This window comes from Pipistrellus kuhlii, unplaced genomic scaffold (genome assembly GCF_014108245.1).
Source record: "Pipistrellus kuhlii isolate mPipKuh1 unplaced genomic scaffold, mPipKuh1.p scaffold_m20_p_13, whole genome shotgun sequence".
Taxonomy (NCBI): Eukaryota; Metazoa; Chordata; class Mammalia; order Chiroptera; family Vespertilionidae; genus Pipistrellus; species Pipistrellus kuhlii.
In genome coordinates, this window is record NW_023425438.1 from 14,822,905 (window position 1) to 14,844,195 (window position 21,291).

Genomic DNA, 21,291 nt, shown 5'->3' on the forward strand with positions numbered 1-21,291 from the left:
TTCAGTCCGTAGCAGGCCAACACTCTATCCACTGAGCCAAACTGGCTAGGCGAGCACATTCTCTTGAAGGCTCACGGAATCCTGAGGCTTGGCCTTGCTTTAGGAAGAAGAACCAGGTGGCACGTGAGAGGTTTTGGAGATAAGACCCATCACGAGGAGGACCGGGAAGCCGGTGTTTCACCTCTTTCCTGCCCGCCCCGTGGCCCTCCCGGAAGACATGCCTTGGGTGGGAGGAGGCCCGTTGCCAGAGAACACAGCCTGATGTTTTCTGTTCCTGCTGCAGGAACTCCCCTTCCCCTGCCGCCCCCACATCCTCAGCCTGGAAGCAATTTGTAGAGGAGAAGGGGAACAAGGCTGTGAGCGGCAGATACCCGTGGTGGGGTCTGAAGCCTTTCTCCCTCTGAGCTTGAAAGGACACTCTGGAATCATTCCTGTAAGTTTTGATGCTTCTGCAGAATTTGAGAAAATTTTTTTTTTTTACCCTGGGAAGACAAATTCCTGAAGCTGAATGAGAACTAGTTGTTACCACACCATCTGGCCTGTAGTTACCCCTGACTTCATCGCTTCCCACTCCCTTCTCTTCCTGACTGGGCTGCAGCCACCCAGGCCTCCTCGCTGGCTCTCAAACAGCCAAATAGGCGCCTGGTTCACAGCCTTTGCCCTCCTGGTCTTGGCTCACATCTCTCCACGGCTTGTGCCCTCACTTCAGGACTCTGCTCAGATGGCACCTTGGCAGACAGACACCCCGCATAGACCCTATTCCTACTTTGGTTTCCTTCAGAGCACTTGTTATCATCACATGATATGTTTAAGAGTCGTGTGTTTGTTTGTAGTATGGCTCGCCGGACTAGAATATAAGCTCCATGAGATCAGAGACTTTCTGCTGAACCCTCGACACAGGGTGGGTGTTCAATAAGTATTTGAAGAAGAGGGAGAGGGAGAAGGAGAGGGAGCGAGAAGAGGGGGTAAGATAAAGTTTGAATGGGGAGCATCATGGGGCCTCTGAGAGTAGGCATTTGAGGCAGCCAAAGAAACCTTCCTGCCCTGTTTGCTCCCCGTGCCTGGGGTAACTTACCCTGGGTGGTAAAGAAATAGCTCAGTGTTGTCTTCATTCCATGTTCAGTGAGCTGTTGGTGATGTTACTCTTTCTCATTCCCCAAACCCATGCTAGCTTGTTCTTTTGTTCTGACCTATTAACCCTTTTCCCTGGCCCTCCCTGCCCCTCAGGCTGACGGCTAGAGACCCTTCTCCGTGCCTCTCAGGTGTCTGTCTTCTCTCCCTTTCCCTGTCCCCGTGCTGCCTCTGAAACCCTTTCCCGATGTCAGCTGACGGGAACCCTGTGGACACCTGCCTGCTGCACACGCAGCACAGGTAGCCTTTCCCCCTGAGAGCCAACCAAGCTGGCCCTCCGTAGTCCGTTGCCATAGTGATCTTCAGTCTTGTGCTGGGTTCCAGCCTCTATTCTCACCCACCTCTGGTACCACAGAGGGGACCATCTTGCCTTGCACCCAAATCATGGTTAAAAGTTATAAAAAAGAGAATAATAATATATATTAAAAAAAACAAAAAACCTAGCACATACATACTTCAGAAGGCCTTTGGCCTAATAATAACGTGCCACATCAAGGTAAATGAACCAAAAAGTAAAATTTCCCTGTTTACCTCCCTAAAGCGGACTAGCCTGCAGAGATAGGGGCCTGACCAGGGTTCTGATAACTTCCTGTTCCCAAAGACCATCCCTTGAGCCTGTCAGGTCCAGAGCTGACCAGATGGACTCGTGTAAGTCTACGCTGAGCCAACAAGAGTTGGTTCCCTCTGAGCTGCCAGGAAAGGACCTGGCCTCCCCTGGAGTCACACGTCTGGGGACGCCCCGGCCTGCCTCGGCCTCTTGGAGGCCCAGCATCACCAGCACGGCCTCCCTGATCGGTGCAGGCCTCTTTCCCAGACACACACTCCCGCCACCGACCTGGAACCAGAGCCGGGTGGCTTTGACCTGGAGTGTTTCTCAGCTGGACTCACTGCTCTGGGAATTTCCGAGAAAGTCTTTGCCTGAGAAACAATTTATCCTTGCACAGCCCTCCCCCGGTGCAGTGAGGTTGTTTATGAAGAAAAGTTGATCGATGAAGGGTGATGTCATAAGCTGCAGTCACGCTGCTTGTCTTGAAGGCTAATCACATGGTATTATAGTCATTCAGGGAAAGAAAACAGAAAGCAGACACGGGCTTCAGGCAGTAGCATACCTGACATGTTGTAGAAACCAGGAGGGGCTCCTGTGCCTGGAGTGGAGTCATTAGGAAGCAAGGAAGGTCAGCTCAAGGGCCTGCTGGCCCATTGCAATGGCTGGAGCTTCCACTATGAGTGAGACTAAGCAGACAAGGTGGAAACAGGAGAACAGTTAGAAGAATGTTGCAAAAATGTGAACTTGGAGAGTGGTTCTGGTCAGTTAGGAGAAGTGGTCAGATTGTGGATATGTCCTGAAGGCAGAGCTAACAGAATTTGCTGGATGGTTAAATATGAGGCTGTGAAAGAAATAGTGAAGTCAAACATGACTTTAGTGATTTGGGCCTGAGCAGCTGCACAGATGAAGTTGCCATTAACTACTAGAATAAAACTATAGGTGGATAAACTATAGATGAAGCATGTTTTGGAGGGAATAAGGTTTCAAGTCTAAACATTTTAAGCTGAAATGTCGATTAGATTTTCAAGTAGAGCTATAGAGTAGGCAACTGGGAATGCAGAGGTAGAATTCAGAGAAGTCCAAGCTGGTAATACTTATTTTGAAGTCCTCGGCATATAGATGAAATGTAGAGACATTAAACTGGAAGAGACCACCAAGGAGTAAGTGTAGGTTGGGAAGGGAAGAGAAGTCCAAGATTGAAATCCTGGGCACCCCATGTTAAGAGATCAGAGAGAAGAGAAGGAATCAGCAAAACAGGTTGAGAAGTGTGGTCTCCTAGAAACTGAGTAAAAATACTATCCCTCAAAAGAGAGACTGATCAACTATGTCATCACGTCCAGAAGTCAGGCAGGATGAGAACTGAGAATTGACTATTGGATTAGCAACGTAACAGTGACGTGCAAGTACATGTTTAACAACTAGTTCTCCAGAGGTGGGGAGTCCCGGTTAGTAGGGTTTGCCAATTTCCATTTGAAAATATTCCCACCATATCTGGTTCCAAGCTATTAATGTATTTTGTGCATCTCTTCCAAACTCTGAATGCAGAGTTTGGAAGAGATGCACAAAATTGGCTCTCAAGAGGCAGTGCAAGCAGAAACTGATAGAGCATCGGCCTGCAAACTGAAGGGCCCCGGGTTCGATTCTGGTCAGAGGCATCTGCCTTGGTTGCGGGAAGTGCAGGGGGTGTGCAGGAGGCAGCTGATTGATGTTTCTAACTCTCTATCCTTCCCCCTTCCTCTCTGTAGAAAAATCAATAAAATATATTTTTAAAGAGAGAGAGAGAGAGAGAAAGAGAGAGAGAGAGAGAGAGAGAGAGAGAGAGAGAGAGAGAGAGAGAGAGACAGCACAAGCTAGCCCAGCTGTGTCCTGAATACTAATGGTGTCCATTGCCTCACAAAGCTTTGACTTTGGGTTCCAAGAGGGAGCTGCCTGGTCAAGTGGGAACCTGGCAAGGCTGAACCTGCATCACCTAGAAAGAGCCAACAAAGATTTCTTTTATCAAACATCCACTTAGTGTGGGGAGGCACCTGGTACGCAGAGGAGGATATCATGGTCCCTGCAGCCCAGATGCATACTGACCTCTAAAGAAAGTGCATTCCAACAGTGAAAAGGCACAAGGCATGCCCTCTAAGCCACAAAGAGTACAGATTGGAGTCATGCAGCCCCAAACCAAGGAACTCCAGGATTGTCGGCAACCACCAGAAACGAGGGGAAAGAAGTATAAAATGGATTCTTCCCCAGAACCTCCTAAAGAACCAGCCACGCTGGAACCTTGACTTGAGACTTCTGGCTTGAAGAACTGTGAGAGAATAAATGTTTGTTGATTTAAGCCACTGGGTTGTAGCCATTTGTATGGCAACCCCAGACAATGAATACAGACAGGATGACAGCGTTCTTTTTTTTTTTTACAGAGAGGAAGGGAGAAGGATAGAGAGATAGAAACATCGATGAGAGAGAGACATCAATCAGCTGCCTCCTGCATAACCCCTACTGGGGATATGCCTGCAACCAAGGTACATGCCCTCAACCGGAATAGAACCCGGGACCTTTCCGTCCGTAGGCTGACGCTCTATCCACTGAGCCAGACTGGTTTCAGCGGATGACAGCGTTCTTCACAGAAACGCGAAGGGGGAAGAACAGAAAAGAATGAAAGATTGAGAAGTATGGCTCCTGGAGCCGAGCGAAGATAATGTTCCTGGGAATATGGTCTCACCCCCATCCCTGCTGCCTATGACAAATCCTGGACTCGTGATCTAGGTTTGATCCTGACTAGCTCATTAGCAACTGTGCAGTTTGCCTCAGAGTAGCTAACATCTGATCAGTTTCCTCAACTTACTGGTTTAACTGGTTTTTGTTGATGGGAGCTATTGTTTGACCTACGTAGACATAGCTCCTGGCATATTTGTCTTCAAATATCAGAGAACATTGAGTCCACCACTGCGGAGATAAGCTTCCAAGAAATAGCAGCAGAATCACTGATAATGACTGCCATTGGTCAAAATAAATTCCTCTGTGATCCTGGTGGTGCCTCAACTTCTCCCACGAGCTCTGTCAGATGCAATGCAACTGCTTTATCCAATGCGGATAAAAAAATGTGTTAAGAAAATGAGGCCAAATGAAGCAAAGTTCGGGAGCAGGAGAAAAGTTGACATAAAAACTTCAGGGACAGCAGCCTGAACTCAGGAAAACTCAGGCAAACTTTGAACAGAAGGGTCTGAGATGAAGAGGATGTGAGCGAGTGGAGCGGAGCCAGCCACATTGTGCAGTTTTGCAGGATGAAAAAAAGAGGGAATGGGGAATTAATTACAATGAATTCCTCTTATAAACACTGAGAGTTGGACACAATGCATAGGTTATTCAGAGGGTAACTTCTAATTTTGCAAGGTTCAGAGAGCTTTCTACTCACAGAGGGAGCTGCCGGAACCTCTGCCAAGCATATGGAATTGCCAACATAAAGTCAAAAGAGCTTGCTTCCGAGACTCCTTGGAAAGCGATATGTGGACACAGATGGCAGGGTTGCTTTCCAGTTTAGTAAGGAGTAAACTTATGTTTGTTTGCTCCTCTTCCTAGTTTCTGTCCCCTGCTGATATTTCCCTTGGCAGAGAAGGATCGCACAGACCCAGCCAAATGCAGGCAATAAATCCACTGATGCTTTATATTCTATGAACTCCACCAAGGGCTTAGGAGGCCCCAAGACAAACATGCCTATGGTGATTATCAGAGGTTCATTGTTTGAAGGGCAAGACCAAACCCTGGAAGGGTCTAGTGTCTCAAGCAGAGACTGGGAACGAGAATTGGATTTAGGGATTCAAAGGGGTCACTCCAACTTTGTTTGCTTTTGGTCACTCAGAGTATGGTAGGCAGATGAAAAAAATCATTCCGGAGGGGAAGCCGAACAAATAAGGATTTTAGTAAGGCTGCAAATAAAGGTCTTTTCTAATAAAGCTAGCAGGGCCAGTAAGAGGGTGCCAAGTGCTGCTCACTCCAACCCCATTTTATTGGCAGTGAAGCAAGTCAGATACTTGCTATAAAGACCAGCCCTTTCTTAGAAGTGACCCTTGTTGATAAAAACATCCTGTGTTTTGCTGAATGGCCTGTCTCTAAATAACGCTGTGGAAGAGAAACTCTAGCTGTCACTTTGACCAAGTCAGATGGTCTTGCCACTCATGAGGGGGCTGAGGCCAAGCAGATGGAAGCAGAAAATGAAAACTGGTGCTGTCTGGCCAGAAGGTTTCCATTCCCTAAAGCTGACCTGGAATAGCACCCTCGCCTTTGAGCTATTTATAGTAAAATTTAGTTTGCCTTAGGCACGAAGAGTAAAGCAAACAGTATTCCTTAGTGGTTTATGGTGTTGAACCCACCATATTCGGTTGTGGACACAGAGTGTGGTAGAATCCAAGTCATTCATTGAACACATCTACTATCGTTTTAAATCAAGGCACCTCTCTTTAAAGCAGGCTTCGCGTGCCAGAACAAACATTCTGAAGACGCATTTGATGAGATAGTCAACAGGGCTTCTCAGGCTCACCCTGGGACTGCTGAGATGGTCCCAGGGGTGCTTAGAGGAGGGGCCTGGGAAGTCAGGAATGTGGGTGGAAAGGCCCCACCATTTATAAAGTTGATAAATTGAAAAACCAAATGGAGACTGACCTCTTACATTTGGGAGCAAGTTCTCATCTGTGCCTAGCAAAGAGAAATAACAATTGGGTGGATTTCTACTGAAAATGTCACGTAATGATTCAGTATGAATGGCCTAATAGCCAGATTTCTCCATGAGCCACCAAGGTATCCATCCAGCTATGTCTACTGAACGTGCCAGGAGGCTCCTCATCTTGGGGAAATGCTGTAGAGATAGATCCCCTTGGAGTTGAGAATGGGAGCAGAGGACATGTCGGTGGAACTGGCTTCATGGAATGCTCTTTCCTGAGCATGCTGCTCTTGCTCTCTTTGCCTCGACTACGTTTGAGTTCTGTCTCTTCTCAGGGACTTTAGGAGACTCAGCTTTGGGCTCCCTGCAGAACACTTTTGTTATGAAACAAGACTTAAGTCATTTGAGTTTTTGCCCATGGCATTCAGGATATTGAAACAAAGGGAGCACCTTTTCACACTTTCTGTCCTTACACCTGTAGGTCCCAAGGCTTTTATGCCAGAGGTGTTTGGCTAGAATTTCTAGGGTTTGCTATATCATCTCTCACAATCCACTGAAGTCTGTTCTTTCAAAGTTCTCAGCAGGAATGTGGCCATCATCTTCGGTTCTGAAGGAGTGGTGGAGTAATTAAAAAAATAACTCCATCGACTTAATGTCTATGAGCATCGATGTTTCATATACTTTTAAGGAGAGGAATATACTTTGCTTACTCTGAGGCTATACATCTTAACCCGAGTTACATTCCCTGGGGAGGCTTGTGGCCAGAGGAAACTTGAGGCTCCTCAGTAAACCTGGTGCATCCTTCTGTATTGAAACAAAGGCAGGTACGTCATAAAATAGAACTTCATCTGGCGACAGCTTCATGAGAATTTGGCAAAGCTGTTGTGCCTGCAGGCTTTTTTATTCAGGCATGAGCTTGGGCTCCTTACTCTTTGGGTTCATTGCAGCCACACCCTCTCTCAATGGTCGAAGCCATTGTGAGCTAGGCATGAGACATATCTTTCAAAAAGCCCAATGGCAAACAGCATCAAGCAGCAAGAAGTCCAGATCTCAGCTGTGGACTGAGTGATTGCAAAAGGTTTCACTAAAGCCACCCAGCCACAGTGCAGCATCCTTTCTGTTACCTGTGTACCCCCTTGCCCCCTTCACTTGGCCAACTCCTACTCATCCATGAAGGCTCAGCCAAAGAGATTGTTCCCTTTCTTGTTTTATAAGATAGACCATTTCCCCCATTTTAAGCACCTTCCATGAGGCACTAGACAGACCCTCGTCTGAGAACTAGGGGGCCTGGGTTCTAAGGTTGGCTCTTACCTCTCTGGGCCTCAGTTGATAAAAAGAAACACTGAATTAGGAGATCACCAAGGTCCCTCACAGCTCTAACTTTCTGGAATTCTAAGCATAGCATTAAGGAATTTCAGGAAATATTTCTCTCTGCTTATTGTTAGTTTCTTTCTGCCTCCTAGCATATACTGCTCCCTTCTCTGTAGCCCCCCATCCCCAACCCCTCACCTTCTCCTGCTTGGATTAGCTATTCCAACAGCCTCCAAAACTGTCTGCAATGACCCAGTCTTTCCATGGCACTGCAGTGGATCTATCCACAGTGCAAATCTCACTGTGTTTTGCCCCTGCCTCAGGCCTCCTTCTGCCCCATTGCCTAGTATAAGAACATCTAAGAAGGCTTACAAGACTGGTTGACCTCTTCATTGTCACCTCTGCCTTGCAGCTGGGCGCCCACCCACACCAAACTGTCTCACCTCTGTGGCTTTGCTTCCGCTGTTACCTATGCTCCAATGTCTTCCACCCACCCCACCCCCACGTCACTTGGCCACCTCCTATTCATCCATGAAGACTCATCTAAGGGTAAGTGTCCTTTCTGCTCCCTAAACCTTTGCATGCTTCCATGACATCACCCCCATGAAATACCATAACTAACTGTTCAATGGTCTCTCCTCACCTCTCAACTATGGGATACTTGAGAGGAGGGAAGAGTGTATTCATTGCATCCCCAACAGATAGGACAGTGCTTCTCAACTGGGAGTGATTTTTCTCCCCAGGGGATATGTGACAACGTCTGGAGACATTTTTATTTGTCAACACTGGGTGGGAGGTGCTACTGATATATAGTGAATACAGGCTGGGGATAAAAGCTACAAAGCACAGGACAGCCTCTCACATCAAAGCATTATCAGACCCAAAAATGTCAATAAAAACCTTGATTTGGGGCAAAGAGTACCTTATTTATGCTTCCTAATAAAAAAAATTATGAATCTGGGTCACTGAACTGAACTGTGCTCTCAAGTAAGAGCCATGTGATAGTTATTAGGTCTGAGAAGGAATTCAAGTTAATGCATTTGCTTTTTTCGGGACAATTTAGTTTAAATCTAATCTTTCACAGTAGATAGAAAGTTTGGCTTCAGTAAAGGTATCTCAGTATCAGTTGGATAAATAGAAACAATATTTTCGGACAGTTCTATACTAAAATTAATAATTCTGAACCTGGAATTGAATCATGAAATGTCAGAAATAAAAGGGGTTGTTGAAGCCACCCAGGTCAACCTACCGATTTTACAGATGGAGACTCTAGGTCCTGCTGGATAAAGTGACTTGTCCAGGGTCTCCTGGCTAACAGTAGCAAAGTCAGGAGACCAATGGGAGAATGGCTTGTGTTGTGACTTCACCAAAAATGAATATAGGACCCTTAGGCCCATCTCTGAGTCTCTGATAGAGACTGTGGCCAGGGTGAGGGGATGGAGAGCACAGGGAAGTTAGATGTGCCCTCTTGGAGATAGAAGGAGAGGAGAGGAAGACAGATAGCTGGGAAAGAAGCTTTATGACATATCTTGGTTTCCTGAACTTCTAGACCTTCCCTCAAATCTCATGGTTACTCACCCTGGTGCTTAAGTCTATACCTTGATGCTTCTGATCACAATCAAAACCATCCCATGTTCCAGGGTCTCTCACTGGGTGCATTACGGGTATGTGGGGTGGGACTGCTGATTCTTTTTGGTAGGACTAGCAGTTTGGCATCCCTGGCGTTCATTCACCAAATATCTGTTGCAGCTCCAATCATCAGCAATAGAAGAAAAGCTTAGATGTTTCCAAATGCCCTCCCCCTCCAGGAAGGTGGTTTGGCCTCCTCCCCCTGCCCCTTAAATTGAGAACTGCGAAGGCCAGGTGGCAGAGTGTTTATATTGAGCAAAGTGCACTTGGCCAGGACAAGAAAGCTATCAGAACAATGGATGAGAGTGGTTTTAATGACCATCTTTATCAAAATGACCTGTGGGATCTGTTAAATATAAAATTCTCAGGCCCAGCCTCAAAGGATAGGATGTAAGAATACATATTTTTAATAGTCTCACCAGGTGATTCCTATGCACACTAAAAGTTTGAGAACTATGCCTTAGCAGCAGCTCTCAACCCTGGCTCGTAGGAGAACCAATGTTTAAAAATGCCACTGTGAATCTAATGAACAAAATACAATGATGAACAAAAGAGATGCAGAGATGTAGAAGCATGGAACAGAACGCAAAATCTCAAAGGGAAGGCAGGGGAGGGACATGACCAACCAGAGAACTAGTATGCATCTATGCATGACCCATGGACAAGGACCATACAGTGGAAAAGGACCGGGGCAGGAGGAAGGGGCTGTGGGGTGTTCAGGGGTCAGCTAGAAGGGTTCAATGGGGGGTAGGGGACATATGTAATACTTTCAACACTAAAGATTTAAAATGAAATAAATAAAATAAAATAAAAATGCCTCTGTGCATATCCTATACTCAGGGATCCTCAGTTAATTCCGCCTGCAGTTGGAGCCTGCACTGGATGTTTTAAAAGCTTTCTAGATGGTTCTGATCTTCAGCCAGGGTTAAGAAACACTATCATTAAGGAGTCTTGCTAAGTAAGAGGTGACCACAAATTCATTTCCCCTTTCTCTCTTTGGGATGATGCGAACGACTTAAAAAACAATGGTCCTCAACCTTGGCTCCATCCTCCAGGGAGCTTTATAAAATCCTAATGCCCAAACCAAACCCCTTACATTGAAATCAGAACCTTTTGCGATAGGACTGAGAGGCATCACTGTTTTTAAGGCTCCCCGGGTGGCTTTAATTTCCAGCCGAGTTTGACAACCACTGGTTCAGAAAATGTGCCTGTCTTCTCCTATAATCCCATGCTATTGGCTTCTTTCTCCTCCAATCTCCAAGTCTGAAAAGTCTGGAAAAGCTTGTGAGAGTGATGAGGGGATAAAGGGCAAGATTCAACCTGACTCTCATTGCCGGCTAATCTCTTGTCATTTATCCAGCACTCAGGGAGGAAAGGGCAACAGAGAAACCTCTAGACCTATTACTATATATTCCCAAGAGGAAGATTCTTGGACCTGCATCAAGCCTCTTTCATATCTCTATTCTTCCAAGAGGTTTCTAAATATTGTTCCAGGGTAGGGATTTAAGCTTTCATTCTTTTCCAATATTTCATTTGTGTGACATGCGTGGGTCAAGAAGCCATGGAAAACTGGAAACCATTCTCTTCCAATTAGCAGATGCTTCAGTGGCTGAAATTATTTGCCAGTAACAGTGCCAGCACTGCACCGGAATGTTAATTACTGTCACTGGTCCTCAACCTGCACATGTAACTGACAAGGATGGTCAATATGTCACCACTGCCATTAGAGACTCTTCTAAGACTGTCATCCTGTGTCTATTCAGTGTCATTGGTTTGCCTTTGGGTAAATCAGAAGTCAAACGTTTCTCCCTTTTGGAGCAGTGTTAGATCTGACCTCATGTGCTAAAGGCAGAAGAGTAACATGAGATTTGGCCAGAGCTGCCTCCTCGTTGAGTGTCTTACAGTCATGTCAGAGCAGGGGCTGCCTGTCAGCTCCCTCCCTATCTTGTTGCTGCTTCCTTGAGATGGGAGGGAAAATGTTTTCTTGTGTGTGTGTGTGTGTGTGTGTGTGTGTGTGTGTGTGTGTGTGCGCGCGCTAGGGTAGATCCTAGGTGCTCAGAGTAAAACTTACTAAGTCTGGAGTGCTCTGGCTCCTAGTGTTAGGTTCTTGCCATACATACATACACACGTGCACATTTTCTCTAAGGCGCATCATTTGTGTTGGGCTGGTGGACCCCAGGGTCATGTTGGGAATCACCAGCCCACACTCTGCCTCCCTCTTGATCAACCGTCCTTCACCTGGGACCAGTTCTGATCAACAGGTAGTTTAATAAATCTGAACTGCTAATCGTTCTTCTCCCAAAGGATTCCCCTCCCCTTAGGTAAATGTGTGTCAGCCGATAGATAAGGGCTTGGTGAGGGAAGAGCACAGCTTGATGGCATAGAAAAACAATAGCATCAAAACCCCAAATCAAAACTATCCTCCAATAGGTAGATACTTGCCTTAAAATTGCAAACCCTAAAGGGAACCACTCTTCCCAGAATTCCAGACATTTTTCCACCAAAAATGGCCTCTGAGAACTTCAAATGTCAGCTTCAAAAAACACTACCATCCAGTTTTCCCAGCTACTGATTATTGAGTATTGAGACATTACTCAGTCCTCAGACAACCCAAGGAATAGGCATGATATCATTATCCCCACTACTGAGGAGGAAATGTGCCCAAGTTTACACAGACAGGAAGTGAGACTGTGAATCAAGGTGTGCCTGGGTCTGGAACTACACACCATTAACTGCTGTGCTGTCTGCACTGGCTGTTGATTCTGCCACTGCTCTGATGGAGGGTACTTGTCTGAGTTTGCTGGGAGTTTGGAGCATGGTCTTGCCATTTTTCTTTATTTTCATCATAGTTTCTATCATCTCATTCCATAACCTTATCACTCTTTGTAGTCTTGGTTCAGCTCTTGTTGACATCAGAGAGGTCTTTGCCAACAAGTCTCAGTTCTTTATTTAGGTTTCAAATATGGCATCTTTGTTCTCTAGTGTTGTTTTTTTTGTTTGTTTGTTTTTTAATAGTTCCCTAGTATTATAAACTTTTAAAAACTAAGTTTCCAGAAGTAACTCCTTGCTCTTCTCCTTGATTCTCTAAACTTGTTTCCCTGACCAGAAACTTAGAACAGGTTCTCTGAAGGTTGGGTCAGAAGCACCTTTTTGGGTCAGAAGAGCATTAAAAGTGATAGTCTGCCAAACTTTATTCTCTCCCTCCTCAAGCTGAGTTATGTGTCTGTCTCACTGTTCTTAGACTATTAACTATTTTCATTACCAATTGAAGTCGACAATTGTTTTGTGCCTTGCAGCACCCTAACTGTGCTTTAAGGAACCATCCTTATCACACTTTTTGTCCATATGCAATCAGACTATGACTCCAAGGGTGGACATATGACCCAGACCTCACCACTCAGAACATTACCTCTTGTGGGCTCAAAGAATTGGCTCAAATATGTAGATAGGGACCAAAAAAGGGAATCTGAATGAATTCTAGGCTTGTCATTAAGCAACTGAATAAGATCAAAACTCTTCACTTCTGGACTTGTAGCAGGAGGATGTAAGTGTGATGTTGCTTGCAGCCGCCAGTCCACAAGGAAGGGAGAGGAATGGATTTCACAATATAAATGGATTTCTCTGTAAAAAGAAAGCCTACAGAGAAGAAAACCATGAGAGCCAAGAGTTGGAGAGACCCTGGGTCATTATGACATTGTCTGAGACTTTGATTCCAACCGTGACACAAGCATACCCGTGGACTGTTCCGTGGCATGAGAAAAGATAAGACCTTTTTGTTTAAATAAGTAGGGCCGATTTCCTGTCACTTGAATAAAAAGGTTCACAACCAGTACAACATTCTTCTCATGGATCATCAGATGGTTCCTCATGCAAAAGGACCATCTTTCAAGACTTTCAAGAGTTACCCTTCCATGAACAGACATTGATACTGAGGAGAACAAGATGGCTGCTGGAGTGTGGGAGGCTACTGTGCAGCTGGGCTCTTGTGTTGGGCCAAAGAGCTAATGGGGTTTTGGCTTCCTGAGCACCTCTGTTGAAACTCCCTGGGGAATACCAAGTTGCTTTATAAAATTCCCAGCAACTTGGTATTCCAGTGGGTTGGTAATTAGGAGCCTGAATGGCTCCCTATTGGAAGAAAAAATAATGTTTGAAGTCAGCTGCAAAGAGCTGTAGGAGGGAGTTGATCAGTCCCTCCCTCACTCCTACTGTGCGTTGACGGAAACTGCCCCCACCACCGTTTACTGTCAATTACTTTTATCTCCACAGCCAAAGAAAACATATTTGAAGTGAACCCTTTGAATGAGACCCCTTTTCACAAGGATCCACAGATGGTGAAATATTAATAAACAGGAAGGTTGCGCAATAATTCAAGGTTGCAATAGAAATTATTTTTATAGGTTAGATGATTAACACCAGAGGTACTGACATATATTCTGGTATGGTTATCCACAAGGCATTAATAGTAACACAGAGCAACCTCAGAACTAGCAAACACCAGGTCTGTCTTTACAAAAAAAAAAAAAAATTTTTTTTTAAATGGAATAATAAGTGAAGGGATGGGATTACACAGGACAGCTAACTTTCGAATGGGTTGGCAGCAAAAGTTGTGACAATGCCTACTCTGGAAATCATTCAATTTCTTTTCTGCCCTCGGCCAGATATTTACTGGCATAAGAAGGGATGGAAGAGGACAGATAGTTCTCAGGAAGATGAGGATATTGAGTTTCAGGGAGACTTCATTGCGTTTGACCATAAAGGACAGGGAAGGTGAATCAAACAGAAGATCAAGCGTAAGCAAGCTCACACGGGCTGTGACATAGAGCAGGTATGGGTAGGGAAAGGAGGTTCATTTGACTGGAACACAGGGTAAATGGAAGGAAGTAAAAGGTACAGAAGATGGAACAAGCACTTCATGGAAAATCTGGAAGGCCAGGATGGAAATATTAGGTGTTAGTAGATACTGGGTGGGGCACTGAGCATTTTAAAGACACGGTCAGAACAGTGGCGAGGATTGTAGTAAAGAGAGGACAGATAGAGATAATCTCTATGGTTATCGGGTGCTTTACTGCTGCCACTTTATATACAATGATTCTCTCTCATTGTGGACGTTTCTATCTCTCTCTCCCTTCCTCTCTAAAATCTATATGTATTTTATTGATTTCTTATGAGAGGAAGAGGGACAGAGAGAAACATCGATGAGAATCATCTATCAGCTGCCTCTTGCACACCGCCCCCCCCCCCCCCCCACTGGGGATGCTGCCGGCAACCAAAGTACATGCCCTTGACCAGAATTGAACCTGGGACCTTTCAGTCCACAGACTGACGCTCTATCCACTGAGCCAAACCGATTTTGGCCAATAAAAATATATTTTAAGAAAAGGAAAGAGGCATCAACTTGGCAAGACTTAGTAATCAGTTGTTGCTTATGAGCGTCCTTGATTTGGAGCCTGGGTAAAGGGAACAATGATACTGTCACTAACCTAAATAAAGAAACCACAAGAAAAATCTGGTATGGGATAAAGATGATTGGTTTGCTTTTAGTTATATTGAGTTTGAGATGCCACCATAAGTTCCAGTAAAATGTCTATCTGGTGGTTGGAAATATAGTGTGGCTGCTGAAGGGAGAAGACAGAGCTGGGGAGAGAAATCAAGATATCCTGTGCAAGCAGTAGCGAGGTGAACAGGCAAAGGAGAGTGGAGGAAGGAAAGAATCACAGGTGCTTGTTCGTTTTTTTTTCTGCTCTCTCAACTGATAATGGAGATCCTTTTTGAGTTTTGTCAGCCCTCCCCTCCCAAACCGCCTACCCCCATTCAGGAATGAAACTGAAAAATCTAGGACCAAATCTTGCAAAATGGTCCTGTGGAATCATTCTCTGACCTCCCGTTGTTGATAAAGGTAGAGGCAGTGTTCATAGAAGTGGGAGGATTCTAAGGAAAACGATGAAGGCAATCCATTCTCTCCACCAAGATAAGAAAAGAGTGTCCATCTTTGGACCCAAAGTCTGTGTGAGTCTCCCAGGGAACCATTGCACATAGCGGCCAGAGCAGGCTTAGAGGGGCTAACACAGGTCAGGGAGCACATCTGCCTTCTTTGGGGGGGGGGGGGGAGATAGGGTTTACTTAAAGCTAGCAGGATATGCACTGCACCTCCAAGAATCTCCATCTGAGCAGCCAGTCAGATCTTTCCTAACACATCCTCAACAAGAGAAAGGGCAGTGGAAGGGCAAGATTCCGCTGATGAATTCTCCCACAGGCCCCACAGATAAATGACTTGGGGGTCAGTGGGGGTTAAAGTAAAACAATAAACATAGCAGGATTTGTGCAATCTCGTCTAGGTCAAGGAAATCACCTCATCACTCTCTCGTTGACGGACTGATTCTCATCTCTCAGTTCACCATCTTCCTCTCAACTCGCCTCAGCCGTTTTTGTTTCCAATTGCGTGCTCCGGAGGCTATTACATGTCTCTATTGTGAGTGTGAAGGGGTCACCATGGGAAGATTCCCCCGCTAGGAACTGAGCACTACGGGAAATAAGATTGCCTGACGAGACTTAAATTTTTGATGCTGATGAATCAGAGAAGAAATCTGGGAAATCACTTTAAAGAGCAAATATGTTCCTGGGACAGCAAGAACTTGCCTGGACTCTGATGGATGAGGTTAATATAGCCAAGGGGGGGGGGGGGGGGGGGAAATGCATCCGTGAAAAGGGATTTCTGCTCACTTACGAAGAAGGCAACTGCATTCAATAAAAATATGCTGAGTATCTACCAGGGACCAGCAGGAGGCTCACATTCTCACTGGGGAGACAGAAAATAAGCAAATGCATATATAACCTTATGTCAGGCACTAGTTCCCAAGGAAGGATCTTGCAGAGCAAACAGCCTCTAGGGCTCAATGGCAATCTGCTCATTCGTGTTCTGTGGCAGATTTAGGAAGTGTGTTTAGACCTACAGCCCAAAAACTGTGTCTCCAGCGTTACTGGTGACGTTTTGACCAATCAATCGCCCTTCTGTTGATTTTTTTCTATGTGACTTCCATGAAGACATACACTGAGGAGCCAAATTATTATGACCACCTGACATTTGAGGGCAAATTAGCTGTGCACTGCATCGTATGGGGTATGGAAGCTGAAGGCCTGTTTGAGCACCTTTGCTGTCTGCAGTTACCAAAATAAAATATCTCCAATTCGCACAGGAACACAAGGATTGGACAGTAGACATTGGAAAAAAAGTCGTGTGGTCTGATGAATAGCATTTTCAGTTGCATCATGCAGATGGCAGAGTGAGAATTTGATGGAAACAGGATGAAAGCATGCACCCCACATGCATGAGGTACAACCCTTCAAGCTGGTGGTGGCAGTGTTATGGTTTGGGGCATGTTTTCCTGGCATGATTTGGACCCTTTAATTCATGTGGAACAACGTCTGATAACACAACATACCTAAGTATCATTACTGATCAAGTTCATCCTATCATGTTGATGGCGTATCCCAATGGAGATGGCTTCTTCCAACAAGACAATGTGCCATGTCATTGTGCTTGCATTGTGCAGGAGTAGTTTCAAGAACAATAAGGAGACTTTACCTTGCTTAGGTGGCCCCCTCAATCACCAGATCTCAATCCAATTGAGCATTTGTGGGACGAAGTTAAAAGAGCCATCAGGCAGCTGGTTCCACAACCATCAAATCTCACAGAACTAGACAGTGCTATTCATCAGGCATGGTGTCAGATTGCTCCCATCACCTTTCAACATCTCGTGGAGTCAATGCCAAGAAGAATTGCCACAGTACTGAAGGCAAAAGGTGGCCCAAGGAAGTACTGATGGATATGGTCAGAATAATCTGGCCACTCAGTGTATACAGAAAAAGGAGTACATATCAAAGCTCACTGCATTTTTTCAGAGAGAGCACACTGTATAACCAGCGCCCTGAATCACTCCTCATGCCCCCTTTCAGCCCTTTGACCACCAAACCTTAACCACCTTCCTGATGTTAACACCATAGATTTGTTTTGCCTGTTTCTGAATTTTATGTAAATGGAAATATACAGTACATACTCTGAACTTAATGTCTGCCTTCCTTTACTCAATATTATGTCTGTGAAATCTATTCATATTATAAAATGTATTGATTTTTTTTATTGTTGTGTGTTTCATTGCACCACTAAATCACAACTTCTTTATCCAGTCTATGCCAATGGGCATCAGGGTAATTTCCACTATTCTTTTAATAAATTATTATTTTTTTTGCTAAACCGTGTACAACTAAGAATTCTGTCTGATACACTTTCATTTTAAATTTTTATTGAGTGAGAAAGAGTTGTGTTCTTCTGTAAAAATTCTTTTTAGCGATGCTTTTGAGGACATGGACACTTCCTTCATCAGCTACTTGGCAGGGAACATCCACTTATTATGTTTCAACATTGAGTCCAAATGATTAAAAATAACATTCCACGTAGAGAAAGCTCTGAGTTCCTGGCCTGAAGACAGTACTTCCTAGAATAACAACGATAGCTTTGGCTCTTAGTTTGCTACGCAGTTGGTTAGAAGTTTTCTCTGCGAGAGCCAGTGAGACGGCCACTTCTGGGTACGAGCCTCGGCAGTTAGAGTGGTTGGTTTGCATCTCGATTATACAAGAGCAGAGATTGGAGGTTGTGGTTTTCTCCACAGTCCCACAACCCCACTGCCCTGGCTGCCGCTCTCAGGAACTCTAAAGAACATTGTTAATAGGCAAACACAATCCAATGAAAAAGAAAATAGCAGACTCAATTATAAGACAACCATGTCAATTATTCACCAATTACTAGGATCTTTCCTTTTTCAAGCACATTTTAACCCCCCTCATGTAGGAGTCTACCCTGGCTGAGTGGGGCTGTAGGAGAGAATGGACCACTCTGTCTTTTTTTTTTTTTTTTTTTAATCTTCAGTTGTTTTGTTTGTTTGTTTAATATATTTTATTGATCTTTTTTTTTTTTTTTTTTTTTTTTTTTTTTTTTTTTTTTTTTTTTTTTTTTTTTTTTTTTTTTTTTTTTTTTTTTTTACAGAGAGGAGAGGAGAGGGATAGAGAGTTAGAAACATCGATGAGAGAGAAACCATCAATCAGCTGCCTCTTGCACACCTCCTACTGGGGATGTGCCCGCAACCCAGGTACATGCCCTTGACCGGAATCGAACCCGGGACCTTTCAGTCCGCAGGCTGACACTCTATCCACAGAGCCAAACCGGTTTCGGCAGACCACTCTGTCTTTTTATCTTTCTCGTTGGCCAGGCCATATCAATTGCTAATGCACTCATTCCCAGATTGACTTTTGATCCATGAGTTGGTCTGGCCAGCTGTTGCCCTTGGTTATTCAAGGAGACAGACTCTTATAATACTAGAAGCAATTATTCACTAAGCACTTACTATGTGCCAAGGACTCTGTGTGCATATCTATTTCATTAAAGGTCAATCTCTCCACTTCTGCTCTGGATATGATCCCCTATCTTTCCCAGAGATTTTCCTCCTGCAATTAACCTCTCTTTCCCTACATGATCCATTTCTCCCTCCTTCCTGGATCACCACCACCAGTGCTCAGACATGCCCTAGTACTTCCTTAAAAAAAAAAAAAAAAATCCTTTGACATCATATGCCCTTTTAGACACAACTCAACTTCTTAGCTCTTCTATAGCACCACTTTCTGAAAGAATTGTCTATAGTCACTGCTCTTACTTCCTCAAGCTGCATCTAAGCGAGGAGGTAGGACCGGAAAGCTTTGTTCTCTGTTAAAGGCACTTTGAGCCTAGATGTCCTGACCTGAGGACCCACCTAAAGCTGGGCCTCTGCCATGAGGGCAAAGGACCCTCACAGTCAGGGTGTGACCTGAGGCATATCAAGGGCCCAGAGCTTCACAGCTGGGACCCAGAAGGAGTTGGCAGTGGAGGGTGAACCCACCCGAGAAATGAGGCAGATTCAAAGGAATTGAAATTGGAAGACCCAGAAGTTGAAAACATGCTTCATTGATGTCAGCATTTTACCAGAGCCACTCCAAGGTGAGCATAACTCACCCAAAAGAGAGCTCTGAAAGCTGTTCTTTTATGCCAACAAATAAAGTGCAATTTAATAAAATAAAATAAAATAGTCAATCATTCTCCTATAACCTGTAGGTCAAGCATGAATGGTTTTGATCTTTTATAGTCTTGACACAAAAGCTTTTTACTCTGCTCATGGTTGTATCATGGCATGAGCCTGGACCAGACTTAAATTTTGCTGGCCTCGAGTATTATTTATGATTTATAGACAACTGTGCCATGCCCAGTGGTCGGGGGTAGGGGGCGGGGGTTGGTGAAGAGGAGAGGGGTGAATTTGAGGTTTAAGGGGAAGGTCAGATGTGGTGGTGTTCAGTGGTTGATTCTAAGCATTTCCTATGATCTAGGTCTAATCTTGAGAAGTCCAAGATTAAATAACAAGGAGAATTTAAAGTCCTGAGGTTACTGTCTAGTTACATGAGTGTACAATTAATAGCCTGCAGCAAAGATTTATAAGAAACTAATTGAAATATAACATAAACCCCACAAAGAGTAAAGGACAACGGGAACTTAAAATTAAGACTCGGGAAACAAAATGATATTTAATTTGGACATGTGCCCCCCCCCCCCCCATGCATCTGGAGAAAGATAGATATCAATGAAAAATCTAGAGAGATGAGCCATAATTGCTGTCACAGAGACACGGACAGGAAATTGGAAAGGAGCTTACATTGTTGTTTTGGGCTGCACAGATGGCCTTTTGTGCCTGCGAAGGGAAATGAGAGTTTATGTCTGAAAAATTCAGATGGAATTGTGCATAAAATCAGGCTGAAAGATGTCACAAGCTATCCCACAATTTCGGGGGGTTCTGTATCCTGCAGGTCAGTCTGTGATCCTTGGAGGGACATGGGTGTAGAGAAGAGGGGTTAGGTTTATGGTCAGCCATCTTTCTGAGATCTTTGTTCCTTATTAGCATTGTGACGTTAAGTGTGTTTTAACTTGTCTGACCCACGGGTTTAACGTTGAAAAGAAAGGAGAGAGAGAGAGGGGGGGGGGGGGAGGGAGGGAGAGGAAGGGAGGGAGAGGAGGGAGGGAGGGAGGGAGGGAGGGAGGGAGAGAGAGAGAGAGAGAGAGAGAGAGAGAGAGAGAGAGAGAGAGAGAGAGAGAGAGAAATTTGTCCCGCTCAAAGTTGTTGGCAGGACTATAGATAGAGTCTCTGAAGTTCCTGGCACATGGGAAATATCAAATAAATGTCAGTCAGTAGCAACAGCAGGAGTAGACATGAAAGCTGACTCCTGAGTTAACCAAATTCTGCCGATCACAGAGCCCTTCTCTTCCCCATGTCCCATCATCCTGACCCCTGCCTGGTGCTCCTCAGCCACAGCCAGCAGACGCTCTAGAAGGAAAGAGGTGCTTGGGAAGGCAAAGGAGACAGGGATGCAGGAGGAATCCAGCTGCTGGGAGAGTTGACTTGAAACTGAGTTTATAGTGATCACTCGCTGGTTCACTCACCAGCCAATACCATCGACTACTAATCCCCCTAGGGGGTCTCTTCAGTGGACTGGATAGAATCAAAATCTAGGATATTTTCACTCTTAAAACAATCCATTTTCCAGTGGCAAAGCACAGCACTTCCTTAGCGCCTTCCTTCTACAAATTAAGGTGAGATGTATTTTAAATACATGCTTCCCCAATTATTTTATGGATTTGTTCATATGATCATTATAACCACATGCTTTACTACATGCGTGATGGGAGGGTTTTTAAGAAAAACTGTTAAGAGATAGGGGCCCCAGCACCCCGCCACCCACTGGCACCACCACAGACTCCCCATTGCAGAGAGGTAGTCCCAGGAAAGCAGGAACCCATGGGCAATATCCTTGCTCCTGATACCAAAGGTGACAAGGGGATCACTGTGTTGTATTCTCAACAACAGAAATACGGTTTTACCCCCTCAGAACCCTCGGAGACCCGGGAATGTGGAGGGGGGTAGCACTGAGGAGCAGGAGGGAGGTGTGGTGGGAA